The 23,829-nt window shown below is 52.8% G+C and overlaps 1 protein-coding gene across 1 annotated transcript in view; it reads left to right on the top strand.

Moving 5' to 3' along the window:
- LOC144952185 (glypican-6-like) overlaps nucleotides 1–23,829 on the top strand; it is a 60,143-nt gene that overhangs the window by 22,567 nt on the left and 13,747 nt on the right. The gene's annotated exons all lie outside the window — the stretch shown is intronic.

The following is a 23,829-nucleotide window of genomic DNA, read 5'->3' as shown; positions in this document are numbered from 1 at the left end:
ACACACACACACACAGACACACACAGACACACACACACAGACACACACAGAGACTTTCAGAAGCCCCGGAGGGCCAAGACCGGTTCAGATAATCCCTGTCACTGGGTGTTGGTGGTGACCGCGCGGGAATCGAACTCGGGATCGCCCCGTTGAATTTGGTGCTCCCCGCGTGGCTGTCGATTTTTTAAAATCCTTTACATTAAGTTCACTTGCTTGCTTGCTTAGGACCGTGCAAATCTTTCGGTCGTTTTTTAACCCACTTCCCGTGATCCAATCGAGCTGACATTTTGCACACAGACTCGTTGTGCGTGACAATTAATGTTCGTGAAAAATTTTCCTAAATTTTACACTTTTTAGGACAAAAATAAATTATATGTAATTACCAATTTCTTAATGGTGCAATGCAATCATCTGACCCATAGGTGGCAGCCATCTCAAGCCAGAGGACGAGAGGACTCTAGCCGCCACGCATATAAATGATTTATAGTGAAAAACTTTGTTTTTACGGGTTAATTTTTTTCTGCTATTTTTTATTTCCAGGTGTAAGACCCCACCCCCCCCCACACTCGGCTAAGTAGCCCCGCTTCAGAAACGACTCCCTGGATATCACAAGTGATAACCCAACATGGTGGCTTGTCGCGTAGAAATTTTTTGCAGCAGCCGAATCCTCTGAACGCCTCGAGACGTCGATTCCAAATGTGGGAGGGAGAAACCGGAGGACCCGGAGAAAAATCCACGCGACCACCACGGGGAGAGAGAGACACACAAACTACTAAATATACAGCAGCAGCAGCAGTCGTCAGCGGTCAGGATCAAACCCACGACCTCCTGCATACCAGGCGAGGCAGTTAACAGTTTCCTAGCCACAGTGATGATGAGAGAGACACAATCCATAAATATACAGCAGGCATTTTCAGGGTCAACATCGAACCCACGACCTCTTGCATACCAGGCGAGGTAGTTAACATCTCCTAGTCACCGTTATAATGATGAGAGAGACGCAAACTCCAAATGTACAGCAGCAGGCGTCATCAGCGGTCGGGATCGAACCCACGACCTCCTGCATACCAGGCGAGGTAGTTAACAGTTTCCTAGCCACCGTGATGATGATGAGAGAGAGACACGCAAACTCCAAATGTACAGTAGCAGGCATCAGGGTTGGGATCGAACCCACATCCTCCTGCATACCAGGCGAGGTAGTTAACATCTCCTAGCCACCGTGATGAGAGAGAGAGAGACACCGCAGACTCCAAATATACACAGCAGCAGTCGTCAGGGGTCGAGATTTAACCTACGACCTCCTGCATACCAGGTGAAGTAGTTGACATCTCGCCACAGTGATGACAGAGAGAGACACGCAAACTCTAAATATACAGCAGCAGGCGTCGTCAGGGTTGGGATCGAACCCACGACCTCCTGTAGACCAGGCGAGGTAGTCAACATCTCATGGCCACCGTGATGATGATGAGAGAGAGAGACACGCAAACTCCAAATAAACAGCAGCATCAGTCAGGATCGAACCCACGACCTCCTCCATACCAGGCGAGGTGGTTAACAGTTTCCTAGCCACCGTGATGATGATGAGAGGGAGACAGGCAGACTCCAAATATACAGCAGCAGGCATCGTCAGGGGTCGAGATTTAACCTACGACCTCCTGCATACCAGGTGAAGTAGTTGACATCTAGGCACGGTGATGATGAGAGAGAGACACGCAGACTCCAAATATACAGCAGCAGGCGTCGTAAGGGTTGGGATCGAACCCACGACCTCCTGTACACCAGGCGAGGTAGTCAACATCTCATGGCCACCGTGATGATGATGAGAGAGAGACGCAGACTCCAAAAATACAGCAGCAGGCGTCGTCACGGTTGGGATCGAACCCACGACCTCCTGCGTACCAGGCGAGGGAGTTCACATCCCCTAGCCACCGTCTTGGCTGCCTATAGAAACTTTCGTGGGGCACGGTGTAAGAAATCGTGGAATTTATTGTACAGCAAGCAGCGTCGCATTTTGTAAAAAAAAAGTTTAAAAAAACTACCGCCCTCCCTCCTCCCGCCACAGAACAATAGAAAAAATTAACCCGTAAAAACAAAGTTTTTCACTATAAATCCTTTATATGCGTGGCATCGGTTTTATTTTATTATTCATTTCTGTTTTTCTTGAGTAAGAGTTTCATTTTTATCACATTGGTATTTTAAATTAAATGTGAAAAAAAAAATTCCTAAAAAGTGGAAAAATCTGTAAAAAAAATTTTCACGAAAATAAATTGTCACGCACAACGAGTCTGTGTGCAAAATGTCAGCTCGATTGGATCACGGGAAGTGGGTTAAAAAACGACCGAAAGATTTGCACGGTCGTAAGCGCGCAAGCAAGCAAGCGAACTTAATATAAAGGATTAAAAAAGTATAACCCGTAAAAACAAAGTTTTTCACTATAAATCCTTCATATGCGTGGCGGCTAGAGTCCTCTCGTCCTCTGGCTTGAGATGGCTGCCACCTATGGGTCAGATGATTGCCTGTCACCATTAAGCAATTGGTAATTAAATATAATTTATTTTTTCCTAAAAAGTGGAAAATTTTGGAATTTTTTTTTCACGCAAATTCATTGTCACGCACAACGAGTCTATGTGCAAAATGTCAGCTCGATTGGATCACGGGAAGTGGGTTAAAAAACGACCGAAAGATTTGCACGGTCGTAAGCGCGCAAGCAAGCAAGTGAACTTAATATAAAGGATTTAAAAAAACGTGGAGATGAAAATGCGTGTCTCTCTCTCTCTCTGAAGGCATTGTTGCGTGTGTAATGATCTCGCCCGGTGGATGTCTCTCTCTCTGAACTTTATGATTGGGAGGACCACTTCTTTAGACGACGGGGGTGGTGGTGGTGGTGGGGTCGCTTAAGCCAAGCCGGATCATTGTTGGCGATTTTTTTAAAAGCGCCGTGTGTGTCCGCCGGGTTCTCTGGATTTATAAGGCACGCCGCTTTCCACCAACACACACCACCACCACCACTGTGGTTTTAAAAGCAAAGGTTGAAGGGGTGTACAGTTTTATAATCCGGAGTGGGTACGTGTGGGTGGGTGCGTGTGGGTGGGTGCGTGTGGGTGGGTGCGTGTGGGTGGGTGCGTGTGGGTGGGTGCGTGTGGGTGGGTGCGTGTGGGTGGGTGCGTGTGGGTGGGTGCGTGTGGGTGGGTGCGTGTGGGTGGGTGCGTGTGGGTGGGTGCGTGTGGGTGGGTGCGGGTGGGTGCGTGCGGGTGGGTGCGTGCGGGTGGGTGCGTGCGGGTGGGTGCGTGCGGGTGGGTGCGTGCGGGTGGGTGCGTGCGGGTGGGTGCGTGCGGGTGGGTGCGTGCGGGTGGGTGCGTGCGGGTGGGTGCGTGCGGGTGGGTGCGTGCGTGTGGGTGCGTGCGTGTGGGTGCGTGCGGGTGCGGGTGGGTGCGTGGGTGCGTGTGGGTGGGTGCGTGCGGGTGGGTGCGTGTGGGTGGGTGCGTGTGGGTGGGTGTGTGCGTGTGGGTGCGTGCGGGTGGGTGCGTGCGGGTGCGGGTGGGTGCGTGCGGTTGCGTGCGGGTGGGTGCGTGCGGGTGGGTGCGTGCGGGTGCGTGCGGGTGGGTGCGTGCGGGTGGGTGGGTGCGTGCGGGTGGGTGGGTGCGTGCGGGTGGGTGGGTGCGTGCGGGTGGGTGGGTGCGTGCGGGTGGGTGCGTGTGGGTGGGTGCGTGTGGGTGGGTGCGTGCGTGTGGGTGCGTGCGTGCGGGTGGGTGGGTGCGGGTGCGTGCGGGTGGGTGCGTGCGGTTGCGTGCGGGTGGGTGCGTGCGGGTGGGTGCGTGCGGGTGGGTGCGTGCGGGTGGGTGGGTGCGTGCGGGTGGGTGGGTGCGTGCGGGTGGGTGCGTGCGGGTGGGTGCGTGCGGGTGGGTGGGTGCGTGCGGGTGGGTGCGTGCGTGCGGGTGCGTGCGGGTGCGTGCGGGCGGGTGCGTGCGGGTGGGTGGGTGCGTGCGGGTGGGTGCGTGCGGGTGGGTGCGTGCGGGTGGGTGCGTGCGGGCGGGTGGGTGCGTGCGGGTGGGTGGGTGCGTGCGGGTGGGTGGGTGCGTGCGGGTGGGTGCGTGCGGGTGGGTGCGTGCGGGTGGGTGGGTGCGTGCGGGTGGGTGCGTGCGTGCGGGTGCGTGCGGGCGGGTGCGTGCGGGTGGGTGGGTGCGTGCGGGTGGGTGCGTGCGGGTGGGTGCGTGCGGGTGGGTGCGTGCGGGTGGGTGCGTGCGGGTGGGTGGGTGCGTGTGGGTGGGTGCGGGTGGGTGGGTGCGTGTGGGTGGATGGGTACGTGTGGGTGGGTGGATGCGTGTGGGTGGGTGCGTGGGGGTGGATGCGTGTGGGTGCGTGTGGGTGGGTGCGTGTGGGTGCGTGCGGGTGGGTGCGTGCGGGTGGGTGCGTGCGGGTGCGTGTGGGTGGGTGCGTGTGGGTGGGTGCGTGTGGGTGGGTGCGTGTGGGTGGGTGCGGGTGGGTGCGTGCGGGCGGGTGGGTGCGTGCGGGTGGGTGCGTGCGGGTGGGTGGGTGCGTGCGGGTGGGTGCGTGCGGGTGGGTGCGTGCGGGTGGGTGCGTGCGGGTGGGTGCGTGCGGGTGGGTGCGTGCGGGTGGGTGCGTGCGGGTGGGTGCGTGCGGGTGGGTGCGTGCGGGTGGGTGCGTGCGGGTGGGTGCGTGCGGGTGGGTGCGTGCGGGTGGGTGCGTGCGGGTGGGTTCGTGCGGGTGGGTGCGTGCGGGTGCGTGCGTGCGGGTGGGTGCGTGCGGGTGGGTGCGTGCGGGTGGGTGCGTGCGGGTGGGTGCGTGCGTGTGGGTGGGTGCGGGTGGGTGCGGGTGGGTGCGTGCGGGTGGGTGCGTGTGGGTGGGTTGGTGCGTGTGGGTGGGTGGGTGCGTGTGGGTGGGTGCGTGTGGGTGCGTATGGGTGGGTGCGTGTAGGTGGGTGCGTGTAGGTGGGTGCGTGTAGGTGGGTGCGTGTGGGTGCGTGCGTGCGTGTGGGTGCGTGCGGGTGCGTGCGTGTGGGTGCGTGCGGGTGGGTGCGTGCGGGTGGGTGCGTGCGGGTGGGTGCGTGCGGGTGCGTGCGTGCGGGTGGGTGAGTGCGGGTGGGTGCGTGTGGGTGCGTGTGGGTGCGTGTGGGTGCGTGCGTGTGGGTGCGTGCGTGTGGGTGCGTGTGGGTGCGTGTGGGTGCGTGCGTGTGGGTGCGTGTGGGTGGGTGCGTGCGGGTGGGTGCGTGCGGGTGGGTGAGTGCGGGTGGGTGGGTGCGTGCGTGTGGGTGCGTGTGGGTGGGTGCGTGCGTGTGGGTGCGTGTGGGTGGGTGCGTGCGGGTGGGTGCGTGCGGGTGGGTGGGTGCGTGCGGGTGGGTGCGTGCGGGTGGGTGAGTGCGGGTGGGTGCGTGCGTGTGGGTGCGTGTGGGTGGGTGCGTGCGGGTGGGTGCGTGCGGGTGGGTGCGTGCGGGTGGGTGAGTGTGGGTGGGTGCGTGTGAGTGGGTGCGTGTGGGTGGGTGCGTGTGGGTGCGTGTTCAAAGCGCTCGCTAACAACACTTGCCCCAACCGTCTGCTGAGGCTATAACGGGGGGGGGGGAGGATCTTTGTCTTTGTGTAGTGCTCGCGGCCAACACCGGTGACGATTATTTGAACCGGTTCCTGGGCCTCCCCTAGGACGACTCAGCCTCAAATGAGTACCTGGTGTAGCGGTGTGTAGCAAACATCGCCACTGGGGAGACAAAGGCGGCCGGGCGTGGTGCTGGCCACCCACCCCCTCGTGTGTCACAGCTCCGGTAGCCTTCATAGGTGCTCGCTAACAGCACTTGCCCCTACAGTCTGTTTAGGCTATACGGGCTGGGATCTTTGTCTTGTGTGTGGGGAGTGGTGGTGCAGCGGTTTAATTCGTAGTTTCGTGGTAATTAATTAACGAGCGGAGCGCCGGGTGGCTAAAGCACAGCAAGTTGGCACAGTAGGGGGCACAGGTGGTGCATCAGCCAGTCATCTCGGTCAGTCGAGCCGTGGCACCTGCTGGGTCTGCCCCGTGACCTCCTGCCAGCGGGCGTTCGACACTTCACGTGGCAGCCTCAAGGTGCACATAGCCTGGCACAAGCGTCGTGGTGACATCACCGCCACTTAGTGGCGAATGGCGGTTGTTGTTGTTGGTGGTGCGGCGGTTAGCGCGCTACGCGTGCGAGTGAATTAGAAAAAAAGCATCATTATTTTTTAAAGTTTAAATGTTCACAATTAGCCAGAGACGCTGAACCCACCCTGGCACGCACCCACTCAGATTCTTAAACGTCAAACCTTGGGCCTGTTTCTTGACTGCCTCGGGGGGTTGTGTTGGTGGTCGTGGTGGGGGGGGGTGTTCATCAGAGGTCGCAAACGGGTTTTGATTCCGTCCCTCTCCTCCCCTCCCGCCTTTCCCTCTCTCCCCTCCTCCCTCTCCTTCCTTCATGTTTTTTTTTACCCGCAATATTCCCTCGGTTAACTTTTTATTTTAATCCGTTCCACGAAACCCACCGTCAACCGAAATAACCGTTAATCGGATTCACTTTTAAGTTGAAAAATACGTTTAAAAAAAAAATCACTTGAGTCTCCTGGTTTCCCCCCCACCACTAACCCAAAAATCGAAAAACGTTGAAACGTTGGGGTGGGGGTACGTCCGGCCCGCGGGCCGTACAAGGCCCGCAAAATCATTTGGATCTGGCCCTGCCAAGGCAACCGCAGGCGGGACTCGAAATTCAATAAATCTCGGAGCAAACCTGGCAAAGCAGTTGCGAGTAGCAGCAGCAACATCATCAACACCAGCTAACATCATCATCAACAGCAGCTAACATCATCATCAACAGCAGCTAACATCATCATCAACAGCAGCTAACATCATCATCAACACCAGCTAACATCATCATCAATACCAGCTAACATCATCATCAACACCAGCTAACATCATCATCAATACCAGCTAACATCATCATCAACACCAGCTAACATCATCATCAACACCAGCTAACATCATCATCAACACCAGCTAACATCATCATCAACACCAGCTAACATCATCATCAACACCAGCTAACATCATCATCAATACCAGCTAACATCATCATCAACACCAGCTAACATCATCATCAACACCAGCTAACATCATCATCAACACCAGCTAACATCATCATCAACACCAGCTAACATCATCATCAATACCAGCTAACATCATCATCAACACCAGCTAACATCATCATCAACACCAGCTAACATCATCATCAACACCAGCTAACATCATCATCAACACCAGCTAACATCATCATCAATACCAGCTAACATCATCATCAACACCAGCTAACATCATCATCAACAGCAGCTAACATCATCATCAACAGCAGCTAACATCATCATCAACACCAGCTAACATCATCATCAACACCAGCTAACATCATCAATACCAGCTAACATCATCATCAATACCAGCTAACATCATCAACACCAGCTAACATCACCACACGCCTCAAATTTCGATTTAAAGCTTTCGTGACTGCAGGGATTCATATTGTTGGTTATTTATTCGTGAGAATTATTTTATTATGTTTTATTTTTATTATTTTATTATTTCTCTTCTACGTGAGTTTACCGAAAGAACCAAGAAGAGACAAAAACATTTTTTCGGTAAAGTCACGTAGAAGGGAAATAAAAAAAATAAAAATAAAATAAAGCAATCACACGCCTCGCCAGAGAGAAGCAGTTCCAGCCCATCGCATTAGGGGCGAGTTAATTAAACGTTTGACCAAATATAACAACAGGCTAATTTTTAAGTTGATTAATTTTGCCTGGCCCGCTAATGATGTTACAAATATCCAAAAGGTTCCTGCGTTAAACACAGGGGGCAGTCACGAGGTCGAAACGGGACCCATCAATGGGACGGTCGCTGATTGGCTGAGTGGCGTGGCTCAGCGGCCACGTCACGAGCGGCCTCTGATTGGCTGAAATTGTCGCCACCGCGTGCGCGTGCTGACGTCAGCACGCGTTTGCCGTGAGTCAACAATGTTAACTTTCGATTTAAAGCTTTCGTGACTGCAGGTATTCATCTTCTTGGTTCTTTCGGTAAAGTCACGTAGAAGGGAACTAATAAAATAATAAAAATAAAACATAATAAAATAATATTTTATTATTTTTTAATAATATAATAAAGTAATATAATTTTTTATTATATTATTTTATTGTGTTTTATTTTTATTATTTTATTATTTCCCTTCTACATGACTTTACCGAAGTCACGTAGAAGGGAAATAATAAAATAATAATAAAACCTTGTAATATAATACAATTTTATAATGTTTTATTATTAATATTTTATTATTTCCCTTCTACGTGACTTTACCGCAAGAACCAAGAAGATTATTAACTTTGAATATTGTTTTTTTCACCCTTTTATCTGGCAACAAAACTGACACTTTTTTATACAAGGAGTCACGTTTGCATTGTCCACAATACCTACTGTCGGAATGCAAACAAAACACACAACTCTGATAATGTATGCACTGTCCTTGAAATTGATTGGTCCACACCCGAGAGACAGCTTTTCTTAGAGCCCAGTCTCACCCTGGTGTTGGACCAGATGACGCCAAAAGGCGCACAACTCAAAGACAATGCACCATCCACCCATCCACCTCGCTGTGCGGCCTTGATGGGTGCGACTCAGAAGTCGCAAACGGGTTTTGATTCCTTACCCGTACCCTAACCCGGCCGCACCAGGGTCGCAAACGGGTACTCGTACCCTACCCGTACCCGGCCGGGTACGGGTAGGGTACGGGTACGGGTACCCGATTGCGACCTCTGGGATGAAGCCATGTTGCAGGCGCGGGTGGGTTGATTCTAGGAACTTGAATTGTGAGAAGAGACAAGACGTTGGGAAATGAGTGACACACGGTGACTCACCAGTGACTCACGGCCTACCCGTACTCGGCCACACCAGGGTCGCAAACGGCTACCCGTACCCGGCCGGGTATGGGTAGCCGGGTATCGGGTAGGGTACGGGTATCGGGTACCCGGTTGCGACTTCTGCCGGAGAGAGAGGAAGAGCTAACGGAGTAATGACGACGACGACGACGACAGGAGATTGAGTTCAGTTTTAGTTTGTGGTGCCGGCCGGCCGCCCGCCCACCCATCCACCTCGTGTGGCGATGTGCCGGCCTTGATGGGTGCGACTTGCTAGCGCCACTTGCCCCAGTAGTCTGTTAAGGTTATACGGGGGGGGGGAGGGGGGGGGGAGATCTTTGCCGGATAAATTTTTTTCCCCCCCGAGGACGACCGCTTGTTGTGTTGCGATCGAAACGTCGCGATAAATTATTTTTTTAAAATATTTTTTTCTACCCACGTGACTTTACCGAGAGAAGCAAAGAGTATGGATTCCTGCAGTCACGAAAGCTTCAAATCGAGATCTTTGTATATTTGTCTTCGTGTGAGTTGCATGTGTGTTGGGGTGTTTTGTCAAAGTTACTATCAACTTTTGTGAGTGCGAGTGTTTTTTTGCGAGTGTGTGAGTGTGCCAGTGTGTGTCTGTGTGTGCCTGTGTTTGTGTGTGTGTGTGTCTGTGTGTGCCTGTGTGTCTGAGTGTGTGCGTGTGTGCCTGTGTGTGTCTCTGAGTGTGTGCCTGTGTGTGTGTGCCTGTGTGTGTGTGTGTGCCTGTGTGTGCCTGTGTGTGTGTGTGTGCCTATGCCTGTGTGTGTGTGTGCCTGCGAGTGTGTGCGTGTAAGTGTGTTTTAGTTTAGAAAAAAACTTCCTCGCCAGCATATTTGAGATATTTTGCGTTTGGGAATGCGTCATGTTCTGTGGTGCCGGAATGTGTTATCCAGTCCTGCAGACTTTGCTCATTACGTGTGTATGTGCAAAACGTGTGTGTGTGTGCGTGCGTGCATGTGTTTACTCTGTGTGTGTGTGTCCTTGTATGTATGTGTTGTCGGAGCCGTTGATGTAGCGGTTAGCGCTACGCTGCGCTACGAATCTGGCCACCCTGAGTTCGATTACCGCTCACGGCCAACACCGGTCCTGGGCCTCCCCTAGATCGACTCGGCCTCAAATGAGTGCATGATGCGATGTGTACACACTGCCACCGGGGAGACAAAGGCGGCCGGGCGTGGTGCTGGCCACCCACCCCCTCGTGTGCCGTGCCGGCCTTCGTAGGAGCTGCTCGCTAACAGCACTTGCCCCAACGGTCTGTTAAGGCTTTGAAGGGTATCTTTGTCTTTGTAGGAAAGGAGTTTGCGTTTCTCTCTCTCTCTCCCCGTGGTGAGATGTTCACTACCTCGCCTGGTATACGGGAGGTCGTGGGTTCCATCCTGACCTTGACGCTTGCTGTATATTTGGAGTTTGCGTGTCTCTCTCTCTCTCCCCGTGGTGAGATGTTCACTACCTCGCCTGGTATACGGGAGGTCGTGGGTTCCATCCTGACCTTGACGCTTGCTGTATATTTGGAGTTTGCGTGTCTCTCTCTCTCTCTCCCCGTGGTGAGATGTTCACTACCTCGCCTGGTATACGGGAGGTCGTGGATTCGATCCCGGCCCTGACGCCCGTTGTATCTTCGTAGTTTGCGTGTCTCTCCCCGTGGTCGCGTGGATTTTCCTCCGGATCCCTCTGGTTTTCCCCTCTCCACGTTCAGCAATGACGCGTGCAGAGTGTTTGGCTGCTGCTATACATGTCCGCGTGATGAGCCTCTGCGTCGTCTAGAGCTGTCGTTTGCGACCCTGGGACACTTCTGAAAAAAATCTGCGTCGCTCGTTGGGCTTTTGCCTGGTAGAATAACAAAAAAAGTTCTCGGTTTTGTCTCGTGTTCTTGGTTCTTTCGGTAAAGTCACGTAAATAGAAAACAAAAAATATAAAAATGAAATAATGAGTCTATGGGTGTCTGTGCGAGTTATGTGATGAATCTATGGGTTTCTGTGCGAGTCTGTGGGTCACTATGTGAGTCTTTGGGTCTCTGTGCGAGTGCTGTGATGAGTCTATGGGTCTCTGTGTGAGTCTATGGGTCTCTGTGTGAGTGATGAGTCTATGGGTCTCTGTGCGAGTGATGTGATGAGTCTGTGGGTCACTATGTGATGAGTCTATGGGTCTCTGTGTGAGTCTAACGGTCTCTGTGATGAGTCTATGGGTCTCTATGTGATGAGTCTATGGGTCTCTGTGTGAGTCTATGGGTCACTATGTGAGTCTATGGGTCTCTATGTGATGAGTTTATGGGTCTCTATATGATGAGTCAATGGGTCTCTGTGCGAGTGATGTGATGAGTCTATGGGTCTCTGTGTGAGTCTAACGGTCTCTGTGATGAGTCTGTGGGTCTCTGTGTGATGAGTCTATGGGTCTTTATGTGATGAGTCTGTGGGTCACTATGTGACGAGTCTATGGGTCTCTGTGTGAGTCTATGGGTCTCTGTGTGAGTCTATGGGTCTCTGTGTGAGTCTATGGGGCTCTGTGTGAGTCTATGGGTCTCTGTGTGAGTCTATGGGTCTCTGTGTGAGTCTATGGGTCTCTGTGTGAGTCTATGGGTCTCTATGTGAGTCTATGGGTCACCGCTCCCCAAACTAAGACGGAACCCAGAGACTTAACTTATATTCTTGGTTCGTTCGGTAAAGTAACGTGAACAGGAAACAAAGAAATCAAAAAGCGAAAATAAAATAAGAAGATAAAATAAAAATTATAGAATAAAACTAATAAATTGAAAATAATAAAAGTTGTTTTATCTTCTTATTTTATTTTCGCTTTTTGATTTCTTTGTTTCCTATTCACATGTAACAAGGTAGGGCACTGATTAGGGGGTTGTCGGGTATGTATTAACACGGTTGGCTACGTACGGCGCGAAAGAAGTTCAACTTACGTACTCCAATCTGTGTGTGTGTCTCTACCTGTGTGTGTGTGTGTGTCTCACCCGTGTGTGTGTGTGTCTCACCCGTGTGTGTGTGTGGGAGTTGACTCACATTCATGTGTCTCACGCTCACTCTCTCTCCTCCTCCTGCTCCCCCCTCTTCCCCCGTCAATCTTTGAAACTCGGGAAGAATGTGGGTTGGGGGTAGAGACGAGAGGAGAGGCAGAGAGAGGGAAGAGAGGGGGGGGGAGCGAAATCCACGTCTCACTCCCAGCCCGACCAACAGAGAGCCACATTCTTTCCCGCAAAGAAAAAATCACACGCACAAAGGCATTAAGCAGAACTTCAGTGACGACGTAGGCTGCCCCGTGATGCCCAACACACGCACACAGCACGCACACAGCACCACACAGCCACACACACAGAACACAGCACCCACACAGAGCACACAACACACACACAACACACAGCACACACAGAACACCACACAACGCACAGCACACGCACACAGCACGCACACAGCACGTACATGACACCACACACAACACCACACACAGCACGCACACAATACCACACACAGCACGCACACAACACCACACAGCACACACACAGCACCACACACAACACCACACACAACACAGCACGCACACAGAACACCACACACACAGCACACACACAGCAGCACACAGCACGCACACAGCACGCACACAGCACGCACACAGCACGCACACTACACCACATAGCACGCACACTACACCACATAGCACGCACACTACACCACATAGCACACACACAGCACACACAACACACAGAACACCACACACACAGCACGCACACAGCACGCACACAGCACGCACACAGCACGCACACAGCACGTACATGACACCACACATAACACCACACACAGCACGCACACAATACCACACACAGCACGCACACAACACCACACAGCACACAGCACACACACAGCACCACACACAACACCACACACAACACACAGCACACACACAACACACACACAGCACGCACACAGAACACCACACACACAGCACACACACAGCATGCACACAGCACGCACACAGCACGCACACTACACCACATAGCACACACACAGCACGCACACAGCACGCACACAGCACGCACACTACACCACATAGCACGCACACAGCACACACAAAGCACACAGCACACACAGAACACAGAACACCACACACACAGCACGCACACAGCACGCACACAGCACGCACACTACACCACATAGCACACACACAGCACACACACAACACACAGCACACACAACACCACACACAACACACAGCACACACACAGCACACACAACACTACACAGCCACACACACAACACACAGCCACACACACAACACACAGCACACACACACAACACACAGCCACACACACAACACACACACAACACACAGCACCACATAGCACACACAGCACACACACGACACACACACACAGCACACACACGACACACACACACAGCACGCACACGACACCACACGGTACACACACAACACACAGCACACACAACACCACACACAACACACAGCACACACACAACACACACACAACACCACACAGCCACACACACAACACACAGCACGCACACAGCACGCACACGACACCACACACAGCACATGCAGCACACACACACACAGAACACCACACACACAGCACACACAACACCACACACAACACACAGCACACACACACAGCACACACAGCCACACACAGCACACACACAGAACACCACACACAACACCACACAGCACACACAACACCACACAGCCACACACAGCACACAGCCACACACACAGCACACAGCCACACACACAACACACAGCACACACAGCACCACACAACACACAGCACACACAACACCACAGCCACACACAGCACACAGCCACACACACAACACACAGCACACACAGCACCACACAGCACATGCAGCACACACACAACACACACACAACACACACAGCACGCACACGACACGCACACGACACGCACACAGCACACACAGCCACACACACAACACCACACAGCCACACACACAACACACGCAACACACGCAACACACAGCACACGCAGCACACACACAGCACGCACACAGAACAGCACACACAGCACACAGAACACCACACAGAACACCACACAGAACACCACACAAAGCACACACACAGCACGCACACGACATCACGTAGCACACACACAGCACACACACAACACACAGCACACAGAACACCACACAACGCACACAGCACACACACGACACCACACACAACACACAGCACACACACAGAACACCACACACACAGCACACACACAACACCACACAACACGCACACAGAACACCACACACAAAACACCACACACACAAAACACCACACACCACAACATACACAACACACATACACAACACACACACAAGCACACACACACAACATACACAACACACATACACAACACACACACAAGCACACACACACAACATACACAACACACATACACAACACACACAACATACACCACACATACACAACACACATACAAGCACACACACAACACAGCATACACAACACACATACAAACACACAGTACACACACAACACACACAACGCACAACAAACACACCAGCATGCACACCACCACACGCTCTTTGCTCTTACCTCTCACTCGTGCAAAGAGGACATTGACCCCCCCCCCCCCCATTAACAGACTGTTGGGGCAAGTGCTGTTAGCGAGTAGCAGCACCTATGAAGGCTACCGGCACAGCACACGAGGGGGTGGGTGGCCAACACCACGCCCGGCCGCCTTTGTCTCCCCAGTGGCGATGTTTACTACGCACCAGGTTACTCATTTGAGGCTGAGTCGACCTAGGGTGAGCCGCCGGACCTGTTCAGATAATCGTCACCGGTGTTGAGCGGGAATCAGCGGGCTAACCGCTGCACCACCGCTCCCCATTTACACGCACACACATGCACACACACACACACACGCGCATGCACACGTACACACACACGCACACATGCACACACACACATGCACACACGCACACATGCACACACGCACACATGCACACACGCACTTACACGCACGCACTTACACGCACGCACTTACACGCACGCACTTACACGCACTTACACGCACGCACTTACACGCACACATGCACACACATGCACACACATGCACACGTACACACGCACACACATGCACACGTACACACATATACATGCGCATATGCACAAAGGCATTAGGCAAACCTGTTTGCCTGACTGCTTGTGTGATGCTTAACAACATACCCCCTGCCGCCACACAAATACAAAGACAAAAGTCGCCCGTGTAGCCTTTCACCGGCCGTTGGGGCAAGTGCTGTTAAGCCAGCACCAAGCACCTATGAAGGCCAGTACGTCACACGAGGGGGTGGGTGGCCAGCGCCACGCCCGGCCGCCTTTGTCTGCCCAGTGGTGATGTTTACCACACACCGCACCAGGTACTCATTTGAGGCCGAGTCTACCTAGGAGGAGACCCATAGACTCACACACAGACCCATAGACTCGCACAGAGACCCATAGACTCATCACAGAGACCCATAGACTCATCACAGAGACCCATAGACTCACACAGACCCATAGATTCACACAGAGACCCATAGACTCATCACAGAGACCCATAGACTCGCACAGAGACCCATAGACTCGCACAGAGACCCATAGACTCATCACATAGAGACCCATAGACTCATCACAGAGACCGTTAGACTCACACAAAGACCCATAGACTCATCACATAGAGACCCATAGACTCATCACAGAGACCCATAGACTCACATAGTGACCCATAGACTCACACAGAGACCCACAGACTCATCACATAGAGACCCATAGACTCATCACAGAGACCGTTAGACTCACACAGACCCATAGACTCATCACATAGTGACCCATAGACTCATCACAGAGACCGTTATACTCACACAGACCCATAGACTCATCACATAGTGACCCATAGACTCATCACAGAGACCGTTAGACTCACACAGACCCATAGACTCATCACATAGTGACCCATAGACTCATCACATCACTCGCACAGAGACCCATAGACTCATCACTCACACAGAGACCATAGACTCATCACAGAGACCGTTAGACTCACACAGACCCATAGACTCATCACATAGTGACCCATAGACTCATCACAGAGACCGTTAGACTCACACAGACCCATAGACTCATCACATAGTGACCCATAGACTCATCACAGAGACCGTTAGACTCACACAGACCCATAGACTCATCACATAGTGACCCATAGACTCATCACATCACTCGCACAGAGACCCATAGACTCATCACTCACACAGAGACCATAGACTCATCACTCACACAGAGACCGTTAGACTCACACAGACCCATAGACTCATCACATAGTGACCCATAGACTCATCACAGAGACCGTTAGACTCACACAGACCCATAGACTCATCACATAGTGACCCATAGACTCATCACATCACTCGCACAGAGACCCATAGACTCATCACTCACACAGAGACCATAGACTCATCACTCACACAGAGACCATAGACTCACACAGACCTGTACAGATAATCGCGACCGTGAGCGGGAATCGAACTCGGGGTCTCTGCCGAGTTCGTAGCGCAGAGGGCGCGCTTACCGCTGCACCACCGCTCCACGCACGCGCACAGGCACACGCATGTTTCTCATCATCATCATCTCGTGGTGTTTGTTTGGCGATCGCTATCCACCGCATTTGGCAGTACCCAAAGCAGCAATGTTGGGGAGGGTATTTTTTGTGTTGTCGAACTGTGTGGGGGGGGGGGTGAGAGAGAGAAATCTCTGTGACTTTACGTAACGGAATTTCTTTTTCGATGTAAAGCTTTCGTGACTGCCGGGATTCATCTTCTTGGTTCTTTCGGTAAAGTCACGTAGAAGGGAAATAATAAAATAACAAAAATATAACTTAATAAAATAAAACATTATTAAATTTCGATGTAAAGCTTTCGTTACTGCAGGGATTCATCTTCTTGGTTCTTTTGGTAAAGTCATCACGTAGAAGGGAAATAATAAAATAACAAAAATAAAACATAATAAAATAATAATTTTTTTATGTTTTGTTTTTGTTTTATTACTTTCCTTCTACGTGACTTTACCGAAAGAACCAAGAAGAGGAATTTATTTTGGCTGGGCGGTCGGAGGTGGGTGGGTGGGGTGGTGGAGGGTTGGTGGGGGGGGAGACCCACCAACCCCCCCAAACCTCGATAAGCCGTCGAGAAAGAGCGGTCGAAGCTTTCAAATCGCAAACGTCGTCGTCGTCGTCGTCGTCTCTCCTGCCACACTTTGTTTTTTCTAAATATTTTATTCTTACAGAAATCACGCTTCAGCCAAACAACGGCCGCCACCGCCACCCAGCCCAGACCCCCACAAAGGCCCCAAAGGCGTCGGGCGAGGTGGGGGGTGGGGGGCGGCGTGGGGAGGCCAGCGACAAACGGCACCGCCGTCGATCCGCGGGAGTCGATAGATCAGAGGTCGCAAACGGGTTTTGATTTCTTACCCGTACCTGGCCGCACCAGGTTCGCAAACGGGTACCCGTACCCTACCCGATACCTGGCTACCCGTACCCGGCCGGGTACGGGTAGGGTACGGGTATCGGGTACCCGATTGCGACCTCTGGGATGAAGCCATGTTGCAGGCGCGGGTGGGTTGATTCTAGGAACTTGAATTGTGAGAAGAGACAAGACGTTGGGAAATGAGTGACAAACGGTGACTCACCAGTGACTCACGGCCTACCCGTACCCTACCCGATACCTGGCTACCCGTACCCGGCCGGGTACGGGTAGGCCGTGAGTCACTGGTGAGTCACCGTTTGTCACTCATTTCCCAACGTCTTGTCTCTTCTCACAATTCAAGTTCCTAGAATCAACCCACCCGCGCCTGCAACGTGGCTTCATCCCAGAGGTCGCAACCGGGTACCCGATACCCGTACCCTACCCGATACCCGGGTACCCGATACCCGTACGGGTACCCGATACCCGTACGGGTATCGGGTACCCGGTTGCGACCTCTGCAATAGATTAAGATGTTGGGACCGGCCGTTTGCGTGAGTTTGACGAAACGACCGCCTCCGGATGGCCGACCCACCGATCTAAAGCGTCCAAATGACACCACATCCGGATGTCTTCGCCGTACAAGTCGAACCCCCGACCCCTCTTAACGACGGTGACTGGCTCCACAGAACCGGCCGTTTGCGTGTTGACGAGGCGGCCGACCCACCGATCTAAAGCGTCGAAATGTCGCCACGTTCGGATGTCTACGTGGTACAGGTCGAACCCCCGGCCCAACTTAACGACGGTGACTTGCTCCACAGAACCGGCCGTTTGCGTGAGTTTGACGAAGCGTCTAAATCAGCGGTCTCCAACCTTTCTGGCACCAGGGACCGGCTTCGTGGAAGACAATTTTTTCACGGACCCGGCGGGAGGGGAGGGGGTCATCACTGGGTCTTTCCCCCCTTTTCAAAGAAGATTTCCAGCGACGTTTGTTTTTAAATCCTTTATATTAAGTTCACTTGCTTGCTTGCGCGCTTACGACCGTGCAAATCTTTCGGTCGTTTTTTAACCCACTTCCCGTGATCCAATCGAGCTGACATTTTGCACACAGACTCGTTGTGCGTGACAATGCATTTTCGTGAAAAAAAAATTCCAAAATTTTACGTTTTAAGAATTTTTTTTTAAATATTTAATTACCAATTGCTTAATGCTGCCAGACAATCATCTGACCCATAGGTGGCAGCCATCTCAAGCCAGAGGACGAGAGGACTCTAGCCGCCACGCATATGAAGGATTTATAGTGAAAAACTTTGTTTTTACGGGTAAATTTTTTACTCGTTTTGGCTGCTAGGGGTTAGCAGCTTGTGGGCTTACCGTGACTGAGACCAGTGCGGGAAAGAGGCGTGGACAGAAGTGGCCTCTATGGAGGTCCGCCAGGCCTTGATAGGTGCTACTTGCTAATACCACTCACTCCAACAGTCCGCTAAAGGCTGTACGGGGCATCTTTGTCTTTGTGGGCGAGTGGGGGTGAGAGAGGGTGAGTGGGTGAATGAGTGAGAGAGTGAGAGGGTGAGGTGAGAGGGTGAGAGAGTGAGTGGGTGAGAGAGTGAGTGAGTGGGTGAGAGAGTGAATGAGTGAGAGAGTGAATGAGTGAGAGGGTGTGTGGGTGAGAGGGTGAATGAGTGAGAGGGTGAATGAGTGAGAGGGTGAATGAGTGAGAGAGTGAGGGGGTGAATGAGTGAGAGGGTGAGTGAGTGAATGAGTGAGAGGGTGAGAGGGTGAGTGGGTGAATGAGTGAGAGGGTGAGTGGATGAATGAGTGAATTAGTGAGAGAGTGAGAGGGTGAATGGGTGAGGGGGTGAGGGGTGAATGAGTGAGAGAGTGAGAGGGTGTGTGGGCGAGAGTGTGAATGAGTGAGAGAGTGAATGAGTGAGAGGGTGTGTGGGTGAGAGGGTGAATGAGTGAGAGGGTGAGAGAGTGAGAGGGTGAGAGGGTGAATGAGTGAGAGAGAGAGGGGGTGAGGGGGTGAGGGGTGAATGAGTGAGAGGGTGAGGGGGTGAATGAGTTAGATGGTGAATGAGTGAGAGAGTGAGAGGGTGAGAGGGTGAGAGGGTGAATGAGTGAGAGAGTGAGAGGGTGAATGAGTGAGAGAGTGAGAGGGTGAATGAGTGAGAGAGTGAGAGGGTGAATGAGTGAGAGGGTGAGGGGGTGAGAGGGTGAGGTGAGAGGGTGAATGAGTGAGAGGGTGAGAGGGTGAGTGGGTGAGAGGGGGAGAGAGTGAGAGAGTGAATGAGTGAGAGGGTGTGTGGGTGAGAGAGTGAATGAGTGAGAGGGTGTGTGGGTGAGAGAGTGAGTGAGTGAGGGGGTGAGAGGGTGAATTAGTGAGAGAGTGAGTGGGTGAGTGAGTGAGAGAGTGAGAGGGTGAGAGGGTGAATGAGTGAGAGAGTGAGTGGGTGAGAGGGTGAGGGGGTGAATGAGTGAGAGTGAGGGGTGAATGAGTCAGAAAGTGAGAGGGTGAGTGGGTGAGAGGGTGAATGAGTGAGAGGGGTTGAATGAGTGAGAGGGGTTGAATGAGTGAGAGGGCGAATGAGTGAGAGGGTGTGTGGGTGTGAGGGTGAATGAGTGAGAGAGTGAGAGGGTGAGGGGGTGAGAGGGTGAATGAGTGAGAGGGGTTGAATGAGTGAGAGGGTGAGAGGGTGAATGAGTGAGAGGGTGAATGAGTGAGAGAGTGAGGGTGAATGAGTGAGAGGGTGAATGAGTGAGAGGGTGAGAGGGTGAATGAGTGAGAGAGTGAGAATGTGAATGAGTGAGAGGGTGAATGAGTGAGAGGGTGAATGAGTGAGAGGGTGAATGAGTGAGAGGGTGACAGGGTGAATGAGAGAGAGTGAGGGGGTGAGGGGGTGAGGTGAGAGCGTGAGTGGGTGAGAGGGTGAATGAGTGAGAGGGTGAATGAGTGAGAGGGTGAGAGGGTGAATGAGTGAGAGTGAATGAGTGAGAGGGTGAATGAGTGAGAGGGTGAATGAGTGAGAGTGAATGAGTGAGAGGGTGAATGAGTGAGAGGGTGAGAGGGTGAATGAGTGAGAGTGAATGAGTGAGAGGGTGAGGGGGTGAATGAGTGAGAGATTGAGAGGGTGAGGGGGTGAATGAGTTAGAGGGTGAATGAGTGAGAGGGTGAGGTGAGAGGGTGAGAGAGTGAGAGGGTGAATGAGTGAGAGGGTGAATGAGTGAGAGGGTGTGTGGGTGTGAGGGTGAATGAGTGAGATAGTGAATGAGTGAGAGAGTGTGTGGGTGAGAGGGTGAATGAGTGAGAGGGTGAGAGGTTGAATGAGTGAGAGGGGTTGAATGAGTGAGAGGGTGAGAGGGTGAATGAGTGAGAGGGTGAATGAGTGAGAGAGTGAGGGTGAATGAGTGAGAGGGTGAATGAGTGAGAGGGTGAGAGGGTGAATGAGTGAGAGGATGAGAGGGTGAATGAGTGAGAGGATGAGAGGGTGAATGAGTGAGAGAGTGAGAAGGTGAATGAGTGAGAGGGTGAATGAGTGAGAGGGTGAGAGGGTGAATGAGTGAGAGAGTGAGGGGGTGAGGTGAGAGCGTGAGTGGGTGAGAGGGTGAATGAGTGAGAGGGTGAATGAGTGAGAGTGAATGAGTGAATGAGTGAGAGGGTGAATTAGTGAGAGGGTGAGAGGGTGAATGAGTGAGAGTGAATGAGTGAGAGGGTGAGGGGGTGAATGAGTGAGAGATTGAGAGGGTGAGGGGGTGAATGAGTTAGAGGGTGAATGAGTGAGAGGGTGAGGGGGTGAGGTGAGAGGGTGAGAGAATGAGAGGGTGAGAGGGTGAATGAGTGAGAGGGTGAATGAGTGAGAGGGTGAGGGGTGAATGAGTGAGAGATTGAGAGGGTGAGGGGGTGAATGAGTTAGAGAGTGAATGAGTGAGAGGGTGAGGGGGTGAGGTGAGAGGGTGAGAGAGTGAGAGGGTGAGAGGGTGAATGAGTGAGAGGGTGTGAGTGAGAGGGTGAATGAGTGAGAGAGTGAATGAGTGAGAGAGTGAGAGGGTGAGAGGGTGAATGAGTGAGGGGGTGAGTGGGTGAGGGGGTGAGTGGGTGAGAGGGTAAGTGGGTGAATGAGTGAGGGGGTGAGGGGGTGAGTGGGTGAGAGGGTGAATGAGTGAGGGGGTGAGAGGGTGAATGACTGAGAGAGTGAATGAGTGAGAGGGTGAGAGGGTGAATGAGTGAGTGTGGGACGCTGAGGTTCCTGTTCAGAGTTGGCCTCCCAGCTGGGGCTCGCTAATAACCACTGCTTCCTGCTGTGCCAGGGTCAAAAGGCATGTGTGTGTGTGAGAGTCTCTGTGTGTGAGTTAGTGTGTGTGTGTGAGGGAGTGTGTGTGAGGGAGTTCGTGTGTGTGTGAGAGCATATGTGTGTGTGTGTCTGTGTGTGAGTCTGTGTGTGAGTCTGTGTGTGAGTTAGTGTGTGTGTGAGTTAGTGTGTGTGTGAGAATATGTGTGTGTGTGTGAGGGAGTTCGTGTGTGAGAGTCTGTGTGTGTGTGAGGGAGTTTGTGTGTGTGTGAGTGAGTCTGTGTGTGAGTCAGTGTGCCTGTGAGAGAGTTGGTGTGTGTGTGTGTATGTGTGCTTGTGTATGTATGTATGTGTGCGTGCGTGTATGTGTATGCATGTATGTGTGTCAGCCTTTGGGGCTAATCCTTGTGAGATTTCGGCCCAGGATGTTGAGTGGGGGGAGGAGGGGGAGGTGTGAAGTGTCAACTCTCTCTGTGTGAGCCTTTGTGCCCGCAAGGGATTCTGGGAGAGACCCACAATGCCACTGCCCCCCCCCTCCCCCAACTCTCTCACCATGCCGACCTTAATCAGTGCTCACTAACAGCACTTTGTGGGGAATTGTCTTTGTGTGTGTGTGTGTACATGTGTGTGTACGTGTGTGTGTACGTGTGTGTGTGTGTGTGTACATGTGTGTGTGTACGTGTGTGTGTACGTGTGTGTGTGTACGTGTGTGTGTGTACGTGTGTGTGTACATGTGTGTGTGTGTGTGTACGTGTGTGTGTGTGTACGCGTGTGTGTGTACATGTGTGTGTACGTGTGTGTGTGTGTACATGTGTGTGTGTGTACATGTGTGTGTGTACGTGTGTGTGTGTGTACGTGTGTGTGTGTGTACGTGTGTGTGTGTGTGTACGTGTGTGTGTGTGTGTACGTGTGTGTGTGTACGTGTGTGTGTGTGTACGTGTGTGTGTGTGTACGTGTGTGTGTGTACGTGTGTGTGTGTGTACGTGTGTGTGTGTGTACGTGTGTGTGTGTACGTGTGTGTGTGTGTACGTGTGTGTGTGTGTACGTGTGTGTGTGTGTACGTGTGTGTGTGTACGTGTGTGTGTGTGTGTACGTGTGTGTGTGTACGTGTGTGTGTGTGTACGTGTGTGTGTGTGTACGTGTGTGTGTGTACGTGTGTGTGTGTGTACGTGTGTGTGTGTGTACGTGTGTGTGTGTACGTGTGTGTGTGTGTACGTGTGTGTGTGTGTACGTGTGTGTGTGTGTACGTGTGTGTGTGTACGTGTGTGTGTGTGTACGTGTGTGTGTGTGTACGTGTGTGTGTGTACGTGTGTGTGTGTGTACGTGTGTGTGTGTGTACGTGTGTGTGTGTGTACGTGTGTGTGTGTACGTGTGTGTGTGTACGTGTGTGTGTGTTACTGTGTGTGTGTGGGGAGCGGTGGTGTAGTGGTTAGCGCTACGCTGCGCTACGAACCTGGCGACCCGGGTTCGATTCCCGCTCACGGCCAACACCGGTGACGATGATTTGAACCGGTCCTGGGCCTCCCCTAGGTCGACTCGGCCTCAAATGAGTACTTGGTGTAGCGGTGCGTAGTAAACATCGCCACTGGAGAGACAAAGGCGGCCGGGCGTGGTGCTGGCCACCCACCCCCTCGTGTGTCGTGCCGGCCTTCATAGGTGCTCGCTAAGAGCACTTGCCCCAACAGCCTGTTGAGGCTACACGGGGGATCTTTGTCTTTGTACGTACGGCATCTAAGTCAGACGACCCATGGCACCTGGGTCTGTCCTGTGACCTCCTACCAGCGGGCGTCCGACACTTCACGTGGCCTCAACGTGCACCTAGCCTGGCACAGGCGCCGTGGTGACGTCACCGCCACTTAGTGGCGAATGGCGGCTGTTGTTGTTGGTGTGTGTGTGTGAATCGGCCACCCACCCCCCCCTCGCGTGGCGTTCCGGCCTTCATAGGTGCTCGCTATAGCAGCACTTGCCCCTACAGTCTGTTAAGGCTACGCGGGGGATCTTTGTCTTTTGTGTACGTGGGGGAGCGGTGGTGCGGCGGTTAGCGCATTGCGCTACGAACCCGGCGACCCGAGTTCGATTCCCGCTCACGGCCACCAACACCACCAGTGACGATTATCTGAGCGG

Source organism: Lampetra fluviatilis, chromosome 66, assembly GCF_964198595.1.
Source record: "Lampetra fluviatilis chromosome 66, kcLamFluv1.1, whole genome shotgun sequence".
NCBI lineage: Eukaryota > Metazoa > Chordata > Hyperoartia > Petromyzontiformes > Petromyzontidae > Lampetra > Lampetra fluviatilis.
This window is presented reverse-complemented; position numbering and strand designations above follow the sequence as displayed.